Here is an 18,771-nt window from a genome sequence, read left to right as displayed (position 1 = left end):
GCACACTGGGGAGATTTGGTACGTTGCCAGATACTCTATCAAACTTCTGTAGGAGCACTGTGGAAAGTCAACTAACTGAGTGTATTGCAGCCTCACTGACAATTCTGGTTTTCTGGCTGTGGTAAGCGAACATTGTCAGGTTCATAACAAGCTCTGATCTCCATCCTCTGCAGGCATCTATGTGAGGCACAGACTCAAGAAGGAAGCCAACATCTTAAAGGACTAACATTACCCAGCCGCAACCTCTTCTCACTGCTACCATTGGGCAGAAGGTGCAGAAGCCTGAAAACCAGCTCCTCTTGGTTGAAGAAGAGTTTCTTTCTGAAACCTATCAGACTCTAGGTACACTAATCATAGACTGTTCCAAAGACATAAAAGGACTGTCTGCACTATGTGTCACTTTTTTTCCCCCAACGTCTGACTGTGAATAGTTATTACCTATCTTATGTATTTATTGTCTCTTCTAACTTAATTGAATTAGTTCACCATTATCGTGTCTTTTTTTCCTCACAAGTATCTGTTCAGCTGCAGTGAGCAAGAATTTTGGTACAGTACTAGGTGCATATTTTGATAGGTATCACAAACCTCACTATCAAAGTTATTTCAGTGCTGCATTACTGGAGCAGAAGAGATGAAACATGGAAAATTCAGATGTAATGAATGCAGAACAAAAGCCGTGTATTACCATGGAAAATGGTATAATGAGGAAAAAGTGTGGTGGCATGGAAGGGATGTGTCAGAGGCAAGGGCTGAGAGTTGCATGTCAGCTGAGAAGCCAAGTACACGTGTTAGCTCCCAAACCTGACAATTTATTTGTGAATTATGTAATCGCATACAACAAATATGATCAATTGCCGATTCATTATCGAGTCTAAAATAATATTATTAAATTAATGCTTTTTTGCCATCTAGTCGCCATTACAATTGGAATATACAGGCTACGTTCGATGATAACACATTTCTTTCATAACATTGGTACAGTAGTAACATAACACAAGGGTACATAAAACATGTGCCTTTGGGATTTACAAGATAAATATTTTTTATACTAACGTTATTCATATTTTCTTTATACTTTAAAGATTAGAAATAAATTAGAAATGCATAGCATCAACATTGGAAGTCCAAAAATATCAAATCTTAACCAAAATTGCTTTCTAACAGAAATACAAAACATTGCCAGCTAATGGCTTTATAATAAAAATGTTGGAAACCAGTTATTAAAGCAAACATCTTCCAAGTAACAACTTTAATAAAGCTCTACTATTTTCCATTAATGCCATCTTCTTTGTGAAAAGATAAACTAAACAAGAGCACATTATTGAAAATATTACATCTTGCTAGCTGTTGAAAATGGCTTTAACCTTTTCTCTTAACAAAAGCACTGAATTGTGGAACAAAACCCTCAAAGCATGGTTCTGCATCATCAGTTGACAAGCAGCTACATGCAGTCTATAATGGTCTCTTTCTTTTACTCTAGTAATTAGATGAATTAAAAAGACAAATTGGTTAGTGCAACTGTTGTCCTGGACCTCCCTCTTTTCATTTGATATTTTTTAACCAGGGTTCTCTGATTTAGCAATATGAAAAAGATTGTTACAAGTAAAATTAGCAAGCTTAATCTGTGAAGCATCTGGTATAAAATCAAAGATAAAATTTATCTGCAACAAAAAGAGAGCAATAATTTGTGGTTCCTCCTTTTAATATAGTTACCAGAGCTTATAATAATTTTAGTTTCCATCCTCCATTAATTACCACAAAGAGACATGTAGTCAAGTTACACAAGAAGGAGCTGAACTGGTGCATTTCAGATATGCAATTATAAACCATTAGGCTGACTCTAATTAGTCTGTAATGTTGATATTTGAAGTACTGTTTTATTATTGTGTTTCATTTCTCCTGAGTATCTTGGCAAAAGGAATGGGGGAAAAAGCAGACAGACCCCTACAATATTTACTACCAGTTTTGTTTAGTGGTGAATGCACCACTCTATGATGTTATACATGAAAATCCTCAACTCAAATTGATCTGCTTGAGGTGCCACATTTAATTGTTAGCTCACAGACTGACATGTCATCTTACCTCTCTTGCTGTCCCCACAATGCGGACTATCCTAGCACATTAGCCCACCACACTGATTTGAAATTACAAACTGGAGGCAGACTGTCTACCACCACTGCCTACATTAACAGCTAGTGATTCTCAGAACAGCACTTGCTGGCTTTACTGACTCATCAGTGTCCTTGTTTTCCTAGTGAAAGGCAAATAAAAGGTCAAACAGAAATTGAACAAGGGTTTAATTTTTGTACCATATTATTGGCTACAGTAAAGTTCCATTTAAAAATTAAGAAGAGGTCCATATATCAAATATGACAATATTCTACCATGACAAGGAGATTATTGCAAACAATTGGATTCATTAAAGCTAATTAAAGCATGATTCATCTGACCACATAACATGTTCTATTTAAAAATACACACAGCTGTCTTAACAGAATGATGCAGTATATTAACCCCATTAAGGGCTCCAGCGGCATTTCTGAACAGATCAGTAAATGGTACAACTAGATCTATGAAATGGTTGGAAATATCCAGGTTTTGCCAATTTCACTCTCTTGCCAAGTTATTACTGTTGGCGTTGTAATTAATAATAAAGCAATCGTGTTTATGGCAAAGAACTTCAGATAAAACTGTTAGGTAAATTTTAAACTTTACCATGGCCTGTGCATAGCATCAGGGCTCAGCACATAACCGGTAGATCCACAGTCACATTAATATAAGAATCTCAAGAATACCTGGTATGTGCTCATAGCAGGAGAAACTCTAAGAATAAAAGTTACTAAATTATTAAAGTCTGTACGTTCACAAGTACTTATTTCAATGTTTCCTGGTTGTGTTGGGTCAAACATTTATATTATGACAGATAAAATTCTTTTGTTGTGTTGGTGAAGTTTTTAAATCCCTGGTCTTAATTTTTGTCTCTGTCATTTATAGTCCAGTAGAAAAGTGGAGAAATGAATTTCCCACAAATTTCCTGGCTCCTGCCTATTTGGACATTCTTCTTTTACACTGGAAATAATTTAACTAAAAGTTTATTACATTGTACTTTGTTAAGGCTTTCCTGAATGCTCCAATAAACTGGCAACATAAATTTGAGTGTTGACTTTATCTGTTATATTGCTATAGAATATATCCAAATTGGAAATTTGTTATTTAGTTTTGGTAAACAGATAATCCTTCAAGCTATATAATCCTTCTGCAACAGTTATTTTTAGTGGAACGGCATTGCAGTCAAATTGTACAATTCCTAGTGAAGTCCTGGAGAAATTAGCAAATGTAGTAACTGATATTCAGTTATATTACGTTCTAGTTGGGACTTGCGTGGAATCAAATTTTCAAAATATATTTTTGCTATCAACAGTAAAAGTTTGATAATCTGCTAATTACTAATCAGATGGATAATTCATTATCACCAGATACCATTTTCTGCACTGCCATGAAAATCACTGGGACCCATGTTCCTGCAGACTCCTGCAACTCATTGAGGCCCTGCAGCAGAAGGTGCATATAACCCCTGGTTCCCAAGTGCATTTAGAACTCACCAGGGTTTCCTGCTTGCATCTGAGATTCATCTGGTGCTCTAGTCCCCCAAGACTCACTGGTTCCTATATCCTTAAGCTCATAGGAATCCTGATCTCTGCGCTCTGCCAAAACTCACTGGGACTCCAGTTCCCATGCAGCCTTGAAACTTAACTGAGTTTACTGGAGGATTTGTTGTAAAAGTTTAATACCTAAAGAAAATAATTAAATGTATTGGAGTATTATGAGGAATAAAATCTGATAGCCCAGTAAAATTCAAGCCTAGGCATCACTGAAGTCCTAAGCCTGCTGGATTTTCAGAGATTCACTGTAAAAGCTCAGAAGCAGTGTCAAAATCATGTAACAAAAATAATGGTCATTTGGCTTATTATGAAAGAACTACCTAATTAATCCTGCTCCAACACATTTTACATATGGCCTTTATTTTTCAGTTCAGTCCATATACTTTTAAAAAATTAATTAAAAATAGATTTAATGTAAAATTCAAATTAATTTACACGAAAGTCCAGGAGATATTTATGTAATTCCCCACAACACCGATTCCCACTCTGACCTCTGCTTGGTCTTTACTATCCCCTCTGACCTTCCCTCTCTGAGCTGGAGTGCTTGGTCCTCAGCAGAAGCCTGATCTTTGCCCAAACCTTAATGAGTTCCATTCACACCCTGATGCCGAACTCTTCTTCCATTGCCTTTGTCTCCAGGCCTATTGCCTTTGTCTCCACCTCCCACTCAAGACACCTTCTCTTGCTTTAAGCCTTCTTCCTCCTCCTGGACACCTCACCCTGACCAGCTGCCCCCTCTGGCCTTTCAAGTGAAGCAACATTTTACTATCCACAGGACTAATTTACTGCATCAGGTGCTCTCTTAGTGGCCTTCTCCACATTGGAGAGACTGGGCACAAACTGGGAGATCGCTTCGCTGAGCACCTTCGCTCCTTCCGCACCAATAACAGAGATCTCCCGGTAGCCAACCATTTCAGTTCTGTGTCACACTCTCATACTCACATGACTGTCCATGTATTATGTACTATCCCACCAACTCCACCAACAAATTGGAGGAACAACACCTTATTTTCCGTCTAGACACTCTCCAGTCAGATGGCACTAATATTGACTTTTCTAGCTTCTGCTAACCTGCTTTCCTCTCCTCCTTCTATCTCTCTCCCCCACCCTCTCTATTCACCTACCCACCCCTCCTCCCCTTGATCACTGCTGACCTTTTCTCCACCTATCACCTCCTGCCCTTGCAATCACGCCTCCCTCCACTCTTTTGTTCAGATGCCAACATTTTCCTACACCTTGTTGAAGGGCACAAGCCCAAAACATCGGTTCTGTATTTTTACCTTTGGTATATAAAGGACACTGCTTGACCGGCTGAGTTTCTCCAGCTGTGGTGGTACACCACTGGCCTATTGCAGGGGGAAACCTCTGTACCTGCAGGAGTATAAGGGGACAGGACAACACTGGCCAGCTGTCAATCAGTCAGCCTGAATGGATCAAGCCCCACCCGGTCAGGTGTCAATCACCCTCCGGGATATAAACCTGCGCCACCCTCCCGAGGTCTCACTCATTGCTGCAGCCACAGCCAGCCAGGCTCTGTGGAAGTCTTTGTGGATTAAAGCTGTTGCACAGTCTTTACCTTGTGTGTGTCTGATTCTGGCTAACGGCGTACTACACCAGCATTGTGTTACTTCAACCACAGTGTCTACAGGTTTTCGTGTTTATTTTTCTCCTCACTTCACAATGTTGGGATCAAAGCTTCTATGAACTTCAACAATTGTTGGGTCTTTGGGCCACCCACCATCATGTGGCATCATCAGGCCTGCTTCATAATGACTCTCTCTCCCCAGAAAGCCTCTTATGCAATTTCGCCTTCCCATCACAATTTCCATAATCCCCCGAAATGCTCACAACTATTTAACCCTCATCTCTACGGAAGCCCATGAAAAGACCTTTACATTCACCTACTCACTTCTACATCAGTGTATGAATGACACAAGGCTAGTTGTCTAGCATTCAGCTATCAACTATGAAATATGCAGGCAGTGTTTTAACACTTTTAAAGAGTAGCAAACCTAATAATAATTTCTTAAAGCAGGATGACACAACTTTGCCTTCAGACTTGCAGCCACTGCACCCACTGACTGCACTAAAAATGCCTTTTATCCAGTTACTGAGTAAAAATCTCTAAACATGCTGTCAGAACAACATCAAGCATACAAGTCTATTCGTTCTGAATATTTAACAAAATTAAATAATCTTATCTGGAACACGGTTCTTATGTGCAAGTAGGTCACTGGGTTTTAGTTTAGTATTTGTTGGTTGCACTCTGCCTTTGAGTTTGGAGGCTGCGAGTTCAAGACCAACAGACAGTTGTGCTTTAATTGCTGTATGAGAACCTCAACTATACTTCTAAACTACTTCACTGACTGTGATTGCTTCAGAATAGCATCGGAGATGGTGTTGCTGGGTTTCACTTTTAATTACTTTTTCTGAGTGGCCTGATTAAAGTATCAATATTTCAATGTTCCTGGATGAGGAGTTGAAAAATCATAACCTGGACATTGAGGGACAAGATCTGGGAAGTGGGATAAAAACCAAAGTCCAATTTTGCTTGGCACGGTGACAATAAGCAAAATCACTTTCTTCTGTGCCTTAAATTTTGTGATTCCCATGTGTTGCCTTTGTCTATGTTTTCATGCATTTCTTCCCCTCTGCTAATCTTCTGTAGATGATTGAAAGTTAAATTTGGCCAGAAAACTGGAGAAAATGTCATTGCTCATCACATTAGGATCATCATTAACTTAAGAAGGGCAAAAATGGACTTCGTTTATCTGAAATAATAATCTCTAACAGTGCAACACAACCATAATGATACAAAATGGCAAAATCCTGTTTGAATAGTTCAGGATGACGAAGGCTTCCTTCATACCTATTCTAACTTCAAAGAAGTGAAATGCCAAACTCGATCACATGTCCAAGTTTCTGAAGCTGAGTTTGAATCCATTACTTTTTGACTCAATGGACTAAGTGTGCTATCATTGATTCAAGAAAGGGTCAATGGATGAAGCACAAAAAAGATTTATTATGATAGCCTTAGCTGTAGCAAAAAAATATATTATGTCAACCTGGAAATCAGAAGATAGCCTGAGAATACAGCAATGGTACATAGAAATGAATAAATGTATTCCATTGGAAAAAATAACATATAATTTAAGAAATAACATCACAGTATTCGAACAAATTTGGGAGCCGTACATGGAACACAACAGAGAAGTCCTACCGCGGACCTCCACCACCTAAAATGACAGAAGGAGAAGAAGACGGAATGAACTGACCCAGTGTGTAAAAGTAGATGACACAATTTTCTTGTTTATTTTCATTGTGTGATGACATTGTTTAATGGGTTTAATGTATCATATAGGTTGAACGTTGAGTGGGTGGGGAGGAGGGTGGGAAGGAGAGAGGGAAGGGGGGGGAAAGGGGAGAAAATGACACTGTGTATATTCAAGAGGGAAAGGTTGATGTGTATTTTGGTCAATATGGTTCATAGTGTGAAAAATAAAAAATATTAAAAAAAAGAAAGGGTCAATGATAGGAAGCAAATGCAAGAGAATGAATGCAAAATGCAAATCCTAAGAATATAAAGTAAAAACATCTTAACTCCCTTACAAATATAAGTGGTATGAATGAATTCTATTAAAGTTAATTAACATTCAAGTAATTAGTGTTAAAAAGAGATTGATGAAGAGAGAAATATTCATAAGAATCTCATAAGCATCCTATTTTCTGACCTAGTAAGCTGAGAAATCCAAGAATGGAAAGTAGAACTGGTATGAAAGGTACCTTTCCAAAGTCAATCTTGATGTTTCATTTCATTGTATTCAATGAAATGTATAGAGTTGATTTATTAGGTTTGGCTGGACTCAATGAGACAACTAATATTTCTTTCACAGAACTGGATAACTAACCAGATAGCTGAATATTTCATCTAAAATATGAGAAATTAGCAAAAAGAAAATGACTCTGAGAGGAAATAAATATTTTCAAAATCAAATATATGTTTAAATAAGGCACCAACTGCAATTAAAGGGAGGTATCTTGAATGAGAAAATGTACATTTAACTCTTTCCTATACAGTTATTTACTGAGGAAGAGATTTAAATGTTCAGAATCATCCATTTGGGTGTTTCATTTAATAGTTTCATCAGGTGACAACAAAATTGAATGCTTTAAATTGAATATTTATAAATGTTCTTAATAATGTTTATTAGAGACACATCATTATGCTGTTACTCTTCATTCTTCTATATAGATTACATATGCTCCAAGATATATGTGGGATCCTCTTATCTATTTTATTGTGGTGATGTTTCACAATATATATGCTTTGATATCGCTCTAAGTTTCATGCTCTATTTTACACTCAGGGGTCACTAGATTTTGAATGTCACCATGTATGATGATTTAGATCATCTCTACAAAATTCCTTGGAGATTTGCCTTGTCTATTTACAAGGAGCAAATCAAAGATGCATCTTATATCTGGGGATGAAAAGCGAGTCTGGGGAGCTATCGAATAACCTTGGTACATTCAAGACTCCCAAAGCAGCTGCTGCTTACAGCCTCTTAGCCTTGTAATCACAAAACGAACACCATCAACATGCTGCATAATTAAATGGCCTTAGGATTCCAAGTAAAGCCATTGCGTTTCCTCAGGAGTCATTTACAAAAATAACCAAATTTTGAAACACCATTTTCAAAGTGGAACATTTCCACAAGAATGGATGAAAATTAACAACCCAAACTTTATTTGGTATTATAGTAAATTTTCTTTGAAATATAACTACCTTTATTGCTTGTTGTGTTTTGGATATTTTACATTTCAATATTTATTAAAAATCTAATTATTCATGATTAGTGGGAAAATAATGTTTAAGAATATCTAGGACAGAAAAGAATTAACTGAGAAATGTCAAACATAAAGTTGCTAGGCAGCTAAGAAGTTTACAAGTATGATTATGATACACTGGTTTATTCTTGCTCTGATCTGACCGTTATTCACCCCTTTCCCTGCAGCATCTTAATTTCTGCAGCCACGCAGTCCTAATCTTCCTGGAGAACAAAATGCCATGGTTGTGCTGAAAGCTAATTGGTGATGATGCCTTTTGACTGTTCTATTAAAGTCTATTAACAGCTTTGATTTTTTTCTGGTGATTAGAAATGATAATAAAATATTAAATTATTGAAAATATGGAAATGAATTGAAAACTGCAAATGTATTTCAAAGCACATATAACTGTTAAGTACTATAAATATTTAAAAAAAGGCCACTTACTTTTTCAACCAAAGTCAGTATAAAGCTAACGGGCCAGATGTGAAGTGCAGCTGACCATCAGACCTTAGCAGGTTTCTGCTTCTCCTGAATTCAGTGTTGAGTCCAGCTGTGAAATGGTGGTCAGATGCACTATGTTATTTCTGATGTTCCTACTGTCATATGCAGGCAGGGAAGTTGGAGGGAGATGATGTCCTACTCATGATTTTTTTGATTTAACCACCAGCAAAATGTAAAGAATATTTTCTGGCATTGTCTTTCTGACTGATCAGCTAACATTATACTCTTAATGTGAGGTTTCTCTCTATGACAAAGGATTTTCCAATATTTTGTATCACATTAATTTGCCTGAATGTCCCAAAAAAAGAGAAATGTTGCTCAACATCATAGTGGCGCATATACTAATTTAGGTAGCAGCATCAGTCTCAATGTGTGGCTACTTAACTAGACTGTGTGAGATTGCTAATTGGGGTCATTATGTTTGGTCTTAAGTGGTATCCCTGGTTCCTTATCTCAGAAAATACTACCAATATAGCCAATCTACAGCACTGCATCTCTCAGAAAATACCATCAATACAGCCAATCTACAGCACTGCATGATAATAAACATGATGGGTGCTCCCCAGTTAACAGGCATTGACATTTAGGATCAAATTTCAGTGATGCAAGGCCACCTGCACATTTATGGACTGATGCTTCCTGTTTACATATACATTTGGGCTGATGTGCAAGCCATATGGTTCTATCCATAATCTCCAAGACTCTTGGGACGTCAGCCAGGCAATACAACTTTTCCATCCTTTCCATCAGTGCTTTCTTTCTACTGTGAAAGAGAAATGTTTCCCCTCACCGTCACTTGCATTAAGGGCTATTTAACAGATGTCCTCTATGTCAACCTGATCCAAAAAAGCTTAACATCATTGTAATTTTCATAGATTAAAAAATAACCCTGCAAATCAGGGCAAAACAAATCTCATTTCACTTTTCTTTTGGCACACTGATTTTTATGCTCCTCATCTCAGTTATTTGTTTTTTACAAGACTGAAGGAAACAAAGTTAAACAAAGTTTACTCCAGTAACAATCATTGATCAGGGTCATTCTATTAGGCCAAAGTATATTTTAATGTATTCACTTTGAACAAGTAATGCACAAACTGTGGAATTCTGCATTTAAACAACACTCAGCAGAATGCTCCACAGATAGCTAGCAAATGCTTATGTTCAGATCCAGCATTACAACAAAAAAATACAATGTATGTAAACTAACCTCAGCTTAAAATTTCACTCAAGATTTTACATGAGTTCTTTGTAAAATAATCTATCTTGTTTTCCTACAAACTTGCAGCTCTGATGAATTTATGGCAGCACTTAATGTCACAATGCTATTAGCTTTCCTTCATACAATTAAAGATCACTTCCTAATGATGAGGAACAACTTAGCACATGAATGTGTATTTTCATGTCCTTTAATTAAAAAGTAATTATTTCTGCCAGGAATTTAAAACCTCTACACATGCTTTGAACACAAATAACAGAGCATGTGTGGAGATAAGCTAATCTTTCACTGACTAGTTCCTAAAATCACGCCTGAAAAAGCCTCAATTTAAATACAAGAATATTATTTAAAAATAAAGTAATAAACACATAGCATTTATGAATTCAACAAAGTTAAGGTTCATATGGAGTAAAAATATTTACAAGAGGACATGACCTCATGTCTCACTAATAACATTACACCTAGAAAATCTTTCTTTTAGGTTCTTGTTCAGGAATTCCATTGATGTATTTTTAATTTGATGCATGTCAGGCAGCTAATGAATATTTTTCTCTGAATAATTATTTCTCTCTACCTCACTATCCATTAACTGCTTTGTATTTCAAAATATACACAAACTTATGAAAACACAATTTTTGTTCACTCACACATGCAAATACACACAGATATTTTTTTAAACACAACAGACAATAACATATAATCTTTTTAAACACAATGTCACCAAGATCAAGGAGCTTAATGTTAATTTTAGGAAGGAGAGGCCAAGGGACCATGTACCTGTCTGCATTCATGGGAAGGAAATGGAGAGAGTCAGATCCTTCAAGTTCTAATGAGTCTATATTTCCTAAGACCTATTCTGAAGTCAGCATATTGAGGCCACCATGAAGAAAGGCACACCAATCCCTCTGCTTTCTAAGGTGTCTTGAGGAGATTTAGCATGCTGTTGTATACTTTATCAAACTTCAAAAGGTGCACTGTGAAAAGTATACTGGCTGGTTCCATCAGTCTGGTTTGGCAATTCAAGTGCTCACACAAAGCTCCAGAAGGTAGCAAACATAGTTAGGCTCCATCACAGGGTCTGGCCTCCTATTCGTTGCAGACATTTTTGTGCGGGGCTGTCTCAGGAAAGCAGCCAACATCATAAAGGACCAGCAAGATCCAGACATTAAGGGATTCAGGGTTAACCAGGAAGAATACAAGATTAATTTATTTGCAGATGATGTGTTAATATACCTGACAGACAGGCAACTTCATTACAAAAACTGTATTCACAGCTGGAAGATTATGGAAAAGTTTCAGGATATAAAATAAATTGGGATATAAAATAAATTGGGATAAAAGTGAGACTGTGCCACTTACAGATGGGGATTATAGTCACTGTCAAAGGAATACTCAATTTAAATGGCCTAAAAATGAGATAAAATATTTAGAGATCAGAACAGATACTAATTTACAGAATTTATATGTTAAACTATCTCCCTTTGCTTAAAAAGGTTGAAGAGGACTTGAATAGGTGAATAATATTAATTGGCAGAGTTAATTGCGTAAAAATGAATGTTTCTACGAGTACAATATCTCTTCCAGACACTGCCCATGCCATTACCTCAGATGTTCTTCCAGGATTTAAATAAATACATTATGAAATTTCTTTGGAAAGGTAAGATGGCCAGAGTCTCCATGGAGAAATTAACTTGGAAATACCAAATGGAACGTTTACAACTCCCAAATTTAAAAAATTATTATTGGGCAGCTCAGATGAAATTTGTCACCTCCCTATTTGAGGGAGATGACGTCTTCATAGGTGAAAATTGAATTGCACAATGTGGGCAAAAATATTGCAGAACATCTTATATACAAATGGGACTCAAAATTAATTTCAGGTAAAAAAGAAGCCCCCCTGTCAAAACATATAGTCAATATCTGGAATAAAATAAATAATTAAATTGTGACTCAGAGGGATATCTCAAAAAAAAAACACTCCAACTCGAAATAGATTAATGCATTTAACAAAATTTTGGATACCTGATCCCACCAGGGGATCAGGTATATTGAGGACTGTTATGAGCAAGGGAAACTCTTGTCATTTGAACAATTAAAAGCTAGATATAATATTCTCAATCTTTTGCCATTTTCAGTTATTTAAGGGACAAATTGGACCCGACAATGATTTTTATCTAAGTGCAATGAAGAGGAAATCCTGATTTAAAAGGGAAACACAAGGAAAATTTACTTCAGCAATGCTATCTTACTTCAAATGGGAACCACCAAATAGGAGGTACATAAATCTAGACAAAAGTGGGAATCAGACTTGAATATAAACATTGGTGAAAAAAACTGGTTTGACATGTCAAGACAGAATAACTAATAAGGTAAATGTAAGATATAGATTGGTGCTATATAATTTCTTGCACTAGCTGTATTTCATGCTGCAAAAATTGCATAAATTAAATTCTAATATTTCAGGTCAATGCTTTAGATGTGACAAAGAGACAAGAACCTTTTTGCATTCAACCTGGTCATGTTCCAATGTGAAACCCTTTTGGGTAGATCTAGGAAATTGCTTAGAACAAATTATTGGAAAGCGATTTCCACAAAACCCAGAACTATTTCTACTGGGGAATATTCCGGGCCTAAGCCCTAAAATGAAGCTGTCCAAATATCAAACAGAATTTGTCAAGATTGCATTGGCAGTGGTCAGGAAATGTATAGCAATTACCTGGAAATCTGATTCCCACCTGGTATAGCCCATTGGAATGCAGAAATGCCTATAATTTAGGAAAAAAAGTATGGCACATTTTTGAAAATATACCATGTTTACAGAATGTAGGTGTAAATCTCTAATGATACCCCTCCTCACCCTTGAACCTTGCGTCAACACCACCCCCCCCACCCCCCGAGATCTAGGTAAGTTATGGAAATTTGGGCCTCTGGAGCAGATGGCAGACCCTGACAATTCCTCTCTATTTTCTTATCTTTTTTTCCATGCCTTTTCTATTTTCCTTCTTTACTTATCTTTGGGATTCTTTCTTTCTTATCTTTTTTTTTAATTTCTTTGGGAGCGAGGGGTAGGTGGGTTGAAGGGTTATAGTCACCCATGTACCATAGATTGAAAATTCTAAATTATATACTGAATATTTCTATTTTTTGTTGATACATGTATGGCTTAAAATATTTAAAATATTTTTAATATCATTAATATCATAAAGGACCAACTTACACCCTGCTCACTCCTATCTCCAGACAGATGGTACAGAAGCCTGAAAACCAGAACCTCCAAGTTCAAGAACAGTTTCTTTCTAACAGCTATCAATCTCTTGAACCTCACCTTGGTACTCTAATCATAGTCCATCCTGACAGCATAAAAGGACTATTGCCACTGTTGCAAATCAATTCTATTTGCACCTGCATTTACTGTGAATATTTACTATCATATATATTTATTTTATTTAATTCAATTAGTTTTACTTTGCACGTACCAGATGAGCTGCAGCAAGTAAAAATTTCAGAGTATGACATACAATGTATGACAATAAACTTATTTTCTCAGACTAATGGAAAATACTATGGTTGAAACTGAATTGTTGAGTGCCTGAATTACTATGCACATTTACAATTTTTGAAAGAGTTAACTTATTATTTGCCTGATTTTTTTTTGTAGTATTATCTCTTCAATGTCCCAACAAACCAATTGATAAAATTATATTTTTATCTATTTAATTTTCTTGGTACATTCCTTTAAATAAAATGCTATAAGGTATAGGACTGATTTTGTTTTTATTCTCGGTGCATTAATTCATTGTCTGTAATTTCGCACTAGGCATTCACTCATGTGAGTGCACATGCATTTGGAAACTTGACCCTAGTTTTTAGTGATATTTGATGAGTGCACTGTATGATACTAGAATCAGAACATCGGTCATTTGGCCATTGAGGCAATGAAATAATGTATCTGAATGTTGCTAAATCTTCCATCTGCAATTCTATTGAAAGGTTTAATTTATTTGAATAAACCTGAAAATAGCACGTGCTAACATATGCGCTTGCTGATATTTAGCAATGCAATTCATCCAAATAATTATCCGTGCAATAATTAAATACTCATCATTAGACAAATAAATGCAACATCATGGAATATCATCATTCATGCAAGGGATAACAAACAAATTATTCTTTCCTTCAGCTTTGGTGTGAGAAAATTCTCCTGCAGTAGCAGTAGTGTATATAGCTTTTGAGAGACTACATTCATTAGTGCTAGGGCACATCCACATTCAAAACACTTTGCTGTCCTACATCCTCCTCGCAATAATCTAGTAGAACCCCTCTGCTGCCACCTACAGGAAAGGTGATTGATAAATTATTCCAGCTTTCTTGGTGCCTTTCTCATCAGTACTCAGTTTCTTAGAATAAACAGTATTTAGTTTCAGCTCTCCTGAACAAAAGTGAACCCATGTTTAATTTCACCTAAGAACCAGACAGGAATATCCACTGAATGAAGTGTGCAAACTTAAATGATGACTTTGACCTCAAATGAATGAGGCAAGCAAAATACCTTTTCATCGCAACCTGTTAAATTTTCCCATTCCAAAGTTATAGTGAGACAATATATTTTTGTCACTGGTAAATGAGTCTTGAAAGTGATTGAAGTTTTTAAGTGATTTAAAGTAAAGGGACTCAATACCATTCTCTGCAACTGGATCCTGGACTTCCTAATGGAAAGACTACAGTGTGTCTGGGTCAGTTAGCAGACATCAAGCACCATCATGGTGTGCTCTGGCCACCTCAGGCTGCGTGCTCAGCCCACAGCTGTTAATGCTACTGACGCATGATTGCATCACCAGATCCAACAGTGTTATCAGGTTTGCAGATGACAGTAGTTGGCCTCATCAGCAACAACGATGAGTCATACGACAGAGAAGAGGTGGAAAATCTCGTAAAATAGTGCAAGAGTAACAACCTAAATCTCAACGTGAACAAGATGAAGGAAATGATCATGGACTTCAGGAGGTCTAGGAACGACCACTCTCCACCATAAATCAACAACTCAGTAGAGAATGGAAAATGTCAAGTTCCTCGGAGTTCACTTAACTAGTGACCTATCCTGGACACACAACATTTTCTCACTTGTCAGGAAGGCACCAGAAAGACTGCACTTACTGAGAAGACTGAAGCTGGCAAGGCTACCAGCCACCATCATCAACCTTCTATAGAGCTCTATTGAGAATGTGCTGGCCAGTGTTGTACGGTTGCTGCAAAGAAATGGATCGGAGGTCAACCCACAAGATAATAAGAGTGGCAGAGAGGATCACTGGAGTCTCCATTGACATGATCTACTGGGATTATTGTCTGAAGAGGCATGCAAAATCATTGAGAACACCCTTCACCCTGCACACCATCTTTCAGCTGCTCCCATCGGGAAAGAGATTCTTGAGTATTAGAGCACAGGCTGGGAAACAGATTCTTCCCATGGACAGTGAGGATGATGAATGACCAAAGGAACTAACCATCAAAGACACTCATATGTACAAAACAATAAGTATTATTTGTCTCTATGTGTGTTATATCTGGTCGTGTGTCTGCATGTTTTGCACCGAGGACCGGAGAACGCTATTTCGTCGGTTGTACTTATATAATCAGGTGACAATAAACTTGACTTGATTAAAACATAGAAAAATTGTGCTATCCTATCTTTGAACCATTTTGAGACAAATTTCTCAAGTATTAAGAAAATCTACTTCACCAATTGGCCACCTGTATGAATAAATCTATCTTTGGTAGAAAAATAATAAATGTCATACTGACATTTCCTTGAGATACAATCAATGCACAGATGATATGCTTAAGTTTGAACTGGGATACATGGTTAAAGTAGGATTTACTTTGCCACTAATTCTGATGTACCAAGTCTGGGAAGAATTGGCACCTTCAGTATTTTTAAGCCTCATTGCATTAGTACAGATTCAAATCCAAAGTTACAGCGAGCTTTTTAAATCCATGGTCTCCCCAAGTAATGAATTATGACACCCCAACCGACAACCAAATTCCCATAATGCTATTTTATTATATTCAAAAGTCCAATGTTCGCACAAGCATTCATTCCTATAATCTGCAGAACTCGCTTCCTTTCTCTCTCCACTTTCAGTCATTGCTATTCCTTTCCAGTTTTTTGTTTTTGATGCCATTCATTACAATACTGTGGATGTACGATTACCATACCACATGACTTTGCATATTTTCTAATTTGTAGACAAAAATCAACTTATCTGTGAAAATGGATCCTGTTTGTAATGTGAACATGGATTTGTTCTTGAGATTCATAAATATAAATTACAATATCATTTACAACGTTCTATGTTCGAATTACATTCAACAGTTAGAACAAATTATTTGAACAGCATCCTCACCTGTCACACATCAATTTATTGGGAGGTTATTCTAATAGATACCATATTGCTTGGAAAGAATTACACAGTATTTTTCATTTAATTCACTGAACCAATTAATTGCTTCGCTTTAGCACAAACAAACTAAAAATTCTAACTGCATGGCTGTAAAACAGGGAGCAGCCTGTGTTGCTGTTTTTAGATCCAACATTTACATGTAATTATCTTCTTATACAATTAACTGCACCCAGTTAATAAGCATCTTGCAAATGACAGCCTTGCTTCATAAATTAATGCTCAATCGCTCTGAACACTGAGTGAATAATTACCATTCAGTACGTCTACATTAATGCCAGTGATCTGAAATCATGAGCGTGGAGAGGAAAACAACAAGAGTGTTTGGAAACAGTAGTGCAATTGTATGTTTAGATCAAAAAATGAATTAACTTAATTTAGCTTTTAAAATATTCTCGTTTGATAGAAGGTTATTTAAAAATCAAATACAAAAACATCATCATTTATCCAGTAATTTACTACAGGCAATCCTTAATGCAAGCACTTTTGAAAGTCTTTTCTGTAATAAAACAATTTGGCAGCTTTTAAAGACAGGTCAATTTAATTTCTTAAATTAAAAATAACAGGCAATTCTATTCAAAAATTAATGGTGGAATACAAAATAAAGGAAATATGCCACAAGGTCTTATAATTTTCTGATGCTTTTGAAATGCATTCTTTGTTAGAAGAAAGGTTTTTCATTAATGCAGATTGTTGCTATGGAGATTACACACACATTTCAGTTAACTACATCTGAACATTTATAATAGCTATCCTGATTCATCCATTCCTATCGATGTAATGATCAAATTGGGATTAATTCACACAAACTTTTGTCAATAAGATGTCCATTGTAGAAGCACCAATACAAAACCCTCCATATTGTACATTACCACTTGCCAACCTATAGATCTATAGGTTTTAAAATTCAATGAGCTGTGATATGCAAAATGAAAGTTATTATTTTCATTGCAAGGAAAGAGTTATTTAAAACATGCCTGACTGCTGTTCCTTTCCAAAGTTGTTCTTTTTAATAAAAAGATCTGCTAAGTATATTAATGTACAAATAGTAACAAAGTGCTGAGATTGTAAATTATTTCTTTACTATGAAAGAATAGACTGTACGTAGAAGCTAAAGTCAGTTCATAATACCCTTTGAATTAAAATTGTATCTCAAGGGGTGGGTGTTAGATGTCTTTTCACCTTTTGAATCCGAGTTCAAATCTACCAAAGGAAAGAATGTCTCCTCCATGCAATAATGGCTCTTGAGTGAAACAGGTTTGACAGTCCAAATCTCGTTCACTGGGACAAAAGCATGAAACTCCATACTCGTTTCAATCTCATTTATTCAGACCCTAAGGACAAGGAATAAAAAAGCAATGTAGGGAGAATTATGAGCATCCTTCTGAAGTGTGATTGAGTACAATGGATGTGATTTTCCTTTCTGGACCAAGTGACTGCATGCATGTCTATTCACCGCAGTAATTTGATTGTTCAACCTATTAGCCCTGTCGCTAGGTTCATTCTATTTATTAAATTTAATTTTTAGGAATATTTTGTACCAGAGATTAATACTGGCCTAAGAATGCGATCATTTTTACTGCCATAAGAATGAAAATTCATTTTCGAAAGAACAGGAAGTGTTGACAATCATTTCTGGGTCATTTCATGTCATTCTGGAAATTTGACCAGGCTTGAATGACTTCAACATCAAACATATATCAAGTAACAACATCCTGTGTGGAACTGGGAAGCTGCCAGGGAAATTTGTTGATTCTCCTGACCATTGTAGTTTCTCCTTGGACAACTGCGCTTTCCTCCCTCAAAAACAGTAAGCCACAAATTCACTACTTCATTTAGACTCACTCAACATGCTACTAAATCCCCAAAAGCCTTTGAATTCTATTGTTTCCAATACCCAACATATTTATAAAGGAACCAAGAAATGTGATCGCCCTCAATGGCTTGCTTCAGTGGGACTTGATTAAAAATGTACTTTGGCGAGTACAGTCACTTCATGTCACTCCAGAAATTTGACTGGGTATTTCACGGCATGAGCCAATGTAATCTAACAGCACCTCATCTTTCAATCAAGCCACACTTCTTTGCAGATGCAATTGGAACTTTC

At 36.4% G+C, this 18,771-nt stretch overlaps 1 protein-coding gene across 7 annotated transcripts in view; it reads right to left on the bottom strand.

Moving 5' to 3' along the window:
• LOC138744139 (uncharacterized) overlaps positions 1-18,771 on the bottom strand; it is a 121,307-nt gene that overhangs the window by 56,567 nt on the left and 45,969 nt on the right. The gene's annotated exons all lie outside the window — the stretch shown is intronic.

This window comes from Narcine bancroftii, chromosome 10, assembly GCF_036971445.1.
Source record: "Narcine bancroftii isolate sNarBan1 chromosome 10, sNarBan1.hap1, whole genome shotgun sequence".
Lineage (NCBI taxonomy): Eukaryota > Metazoa > Chordata > Chondrichthyes > Torpediniformes > Narcinidae > Narcine > Narcine bancroftii.
This window is presented reverse-complemented; position numbering and strand designations above follow the sequence as displayed.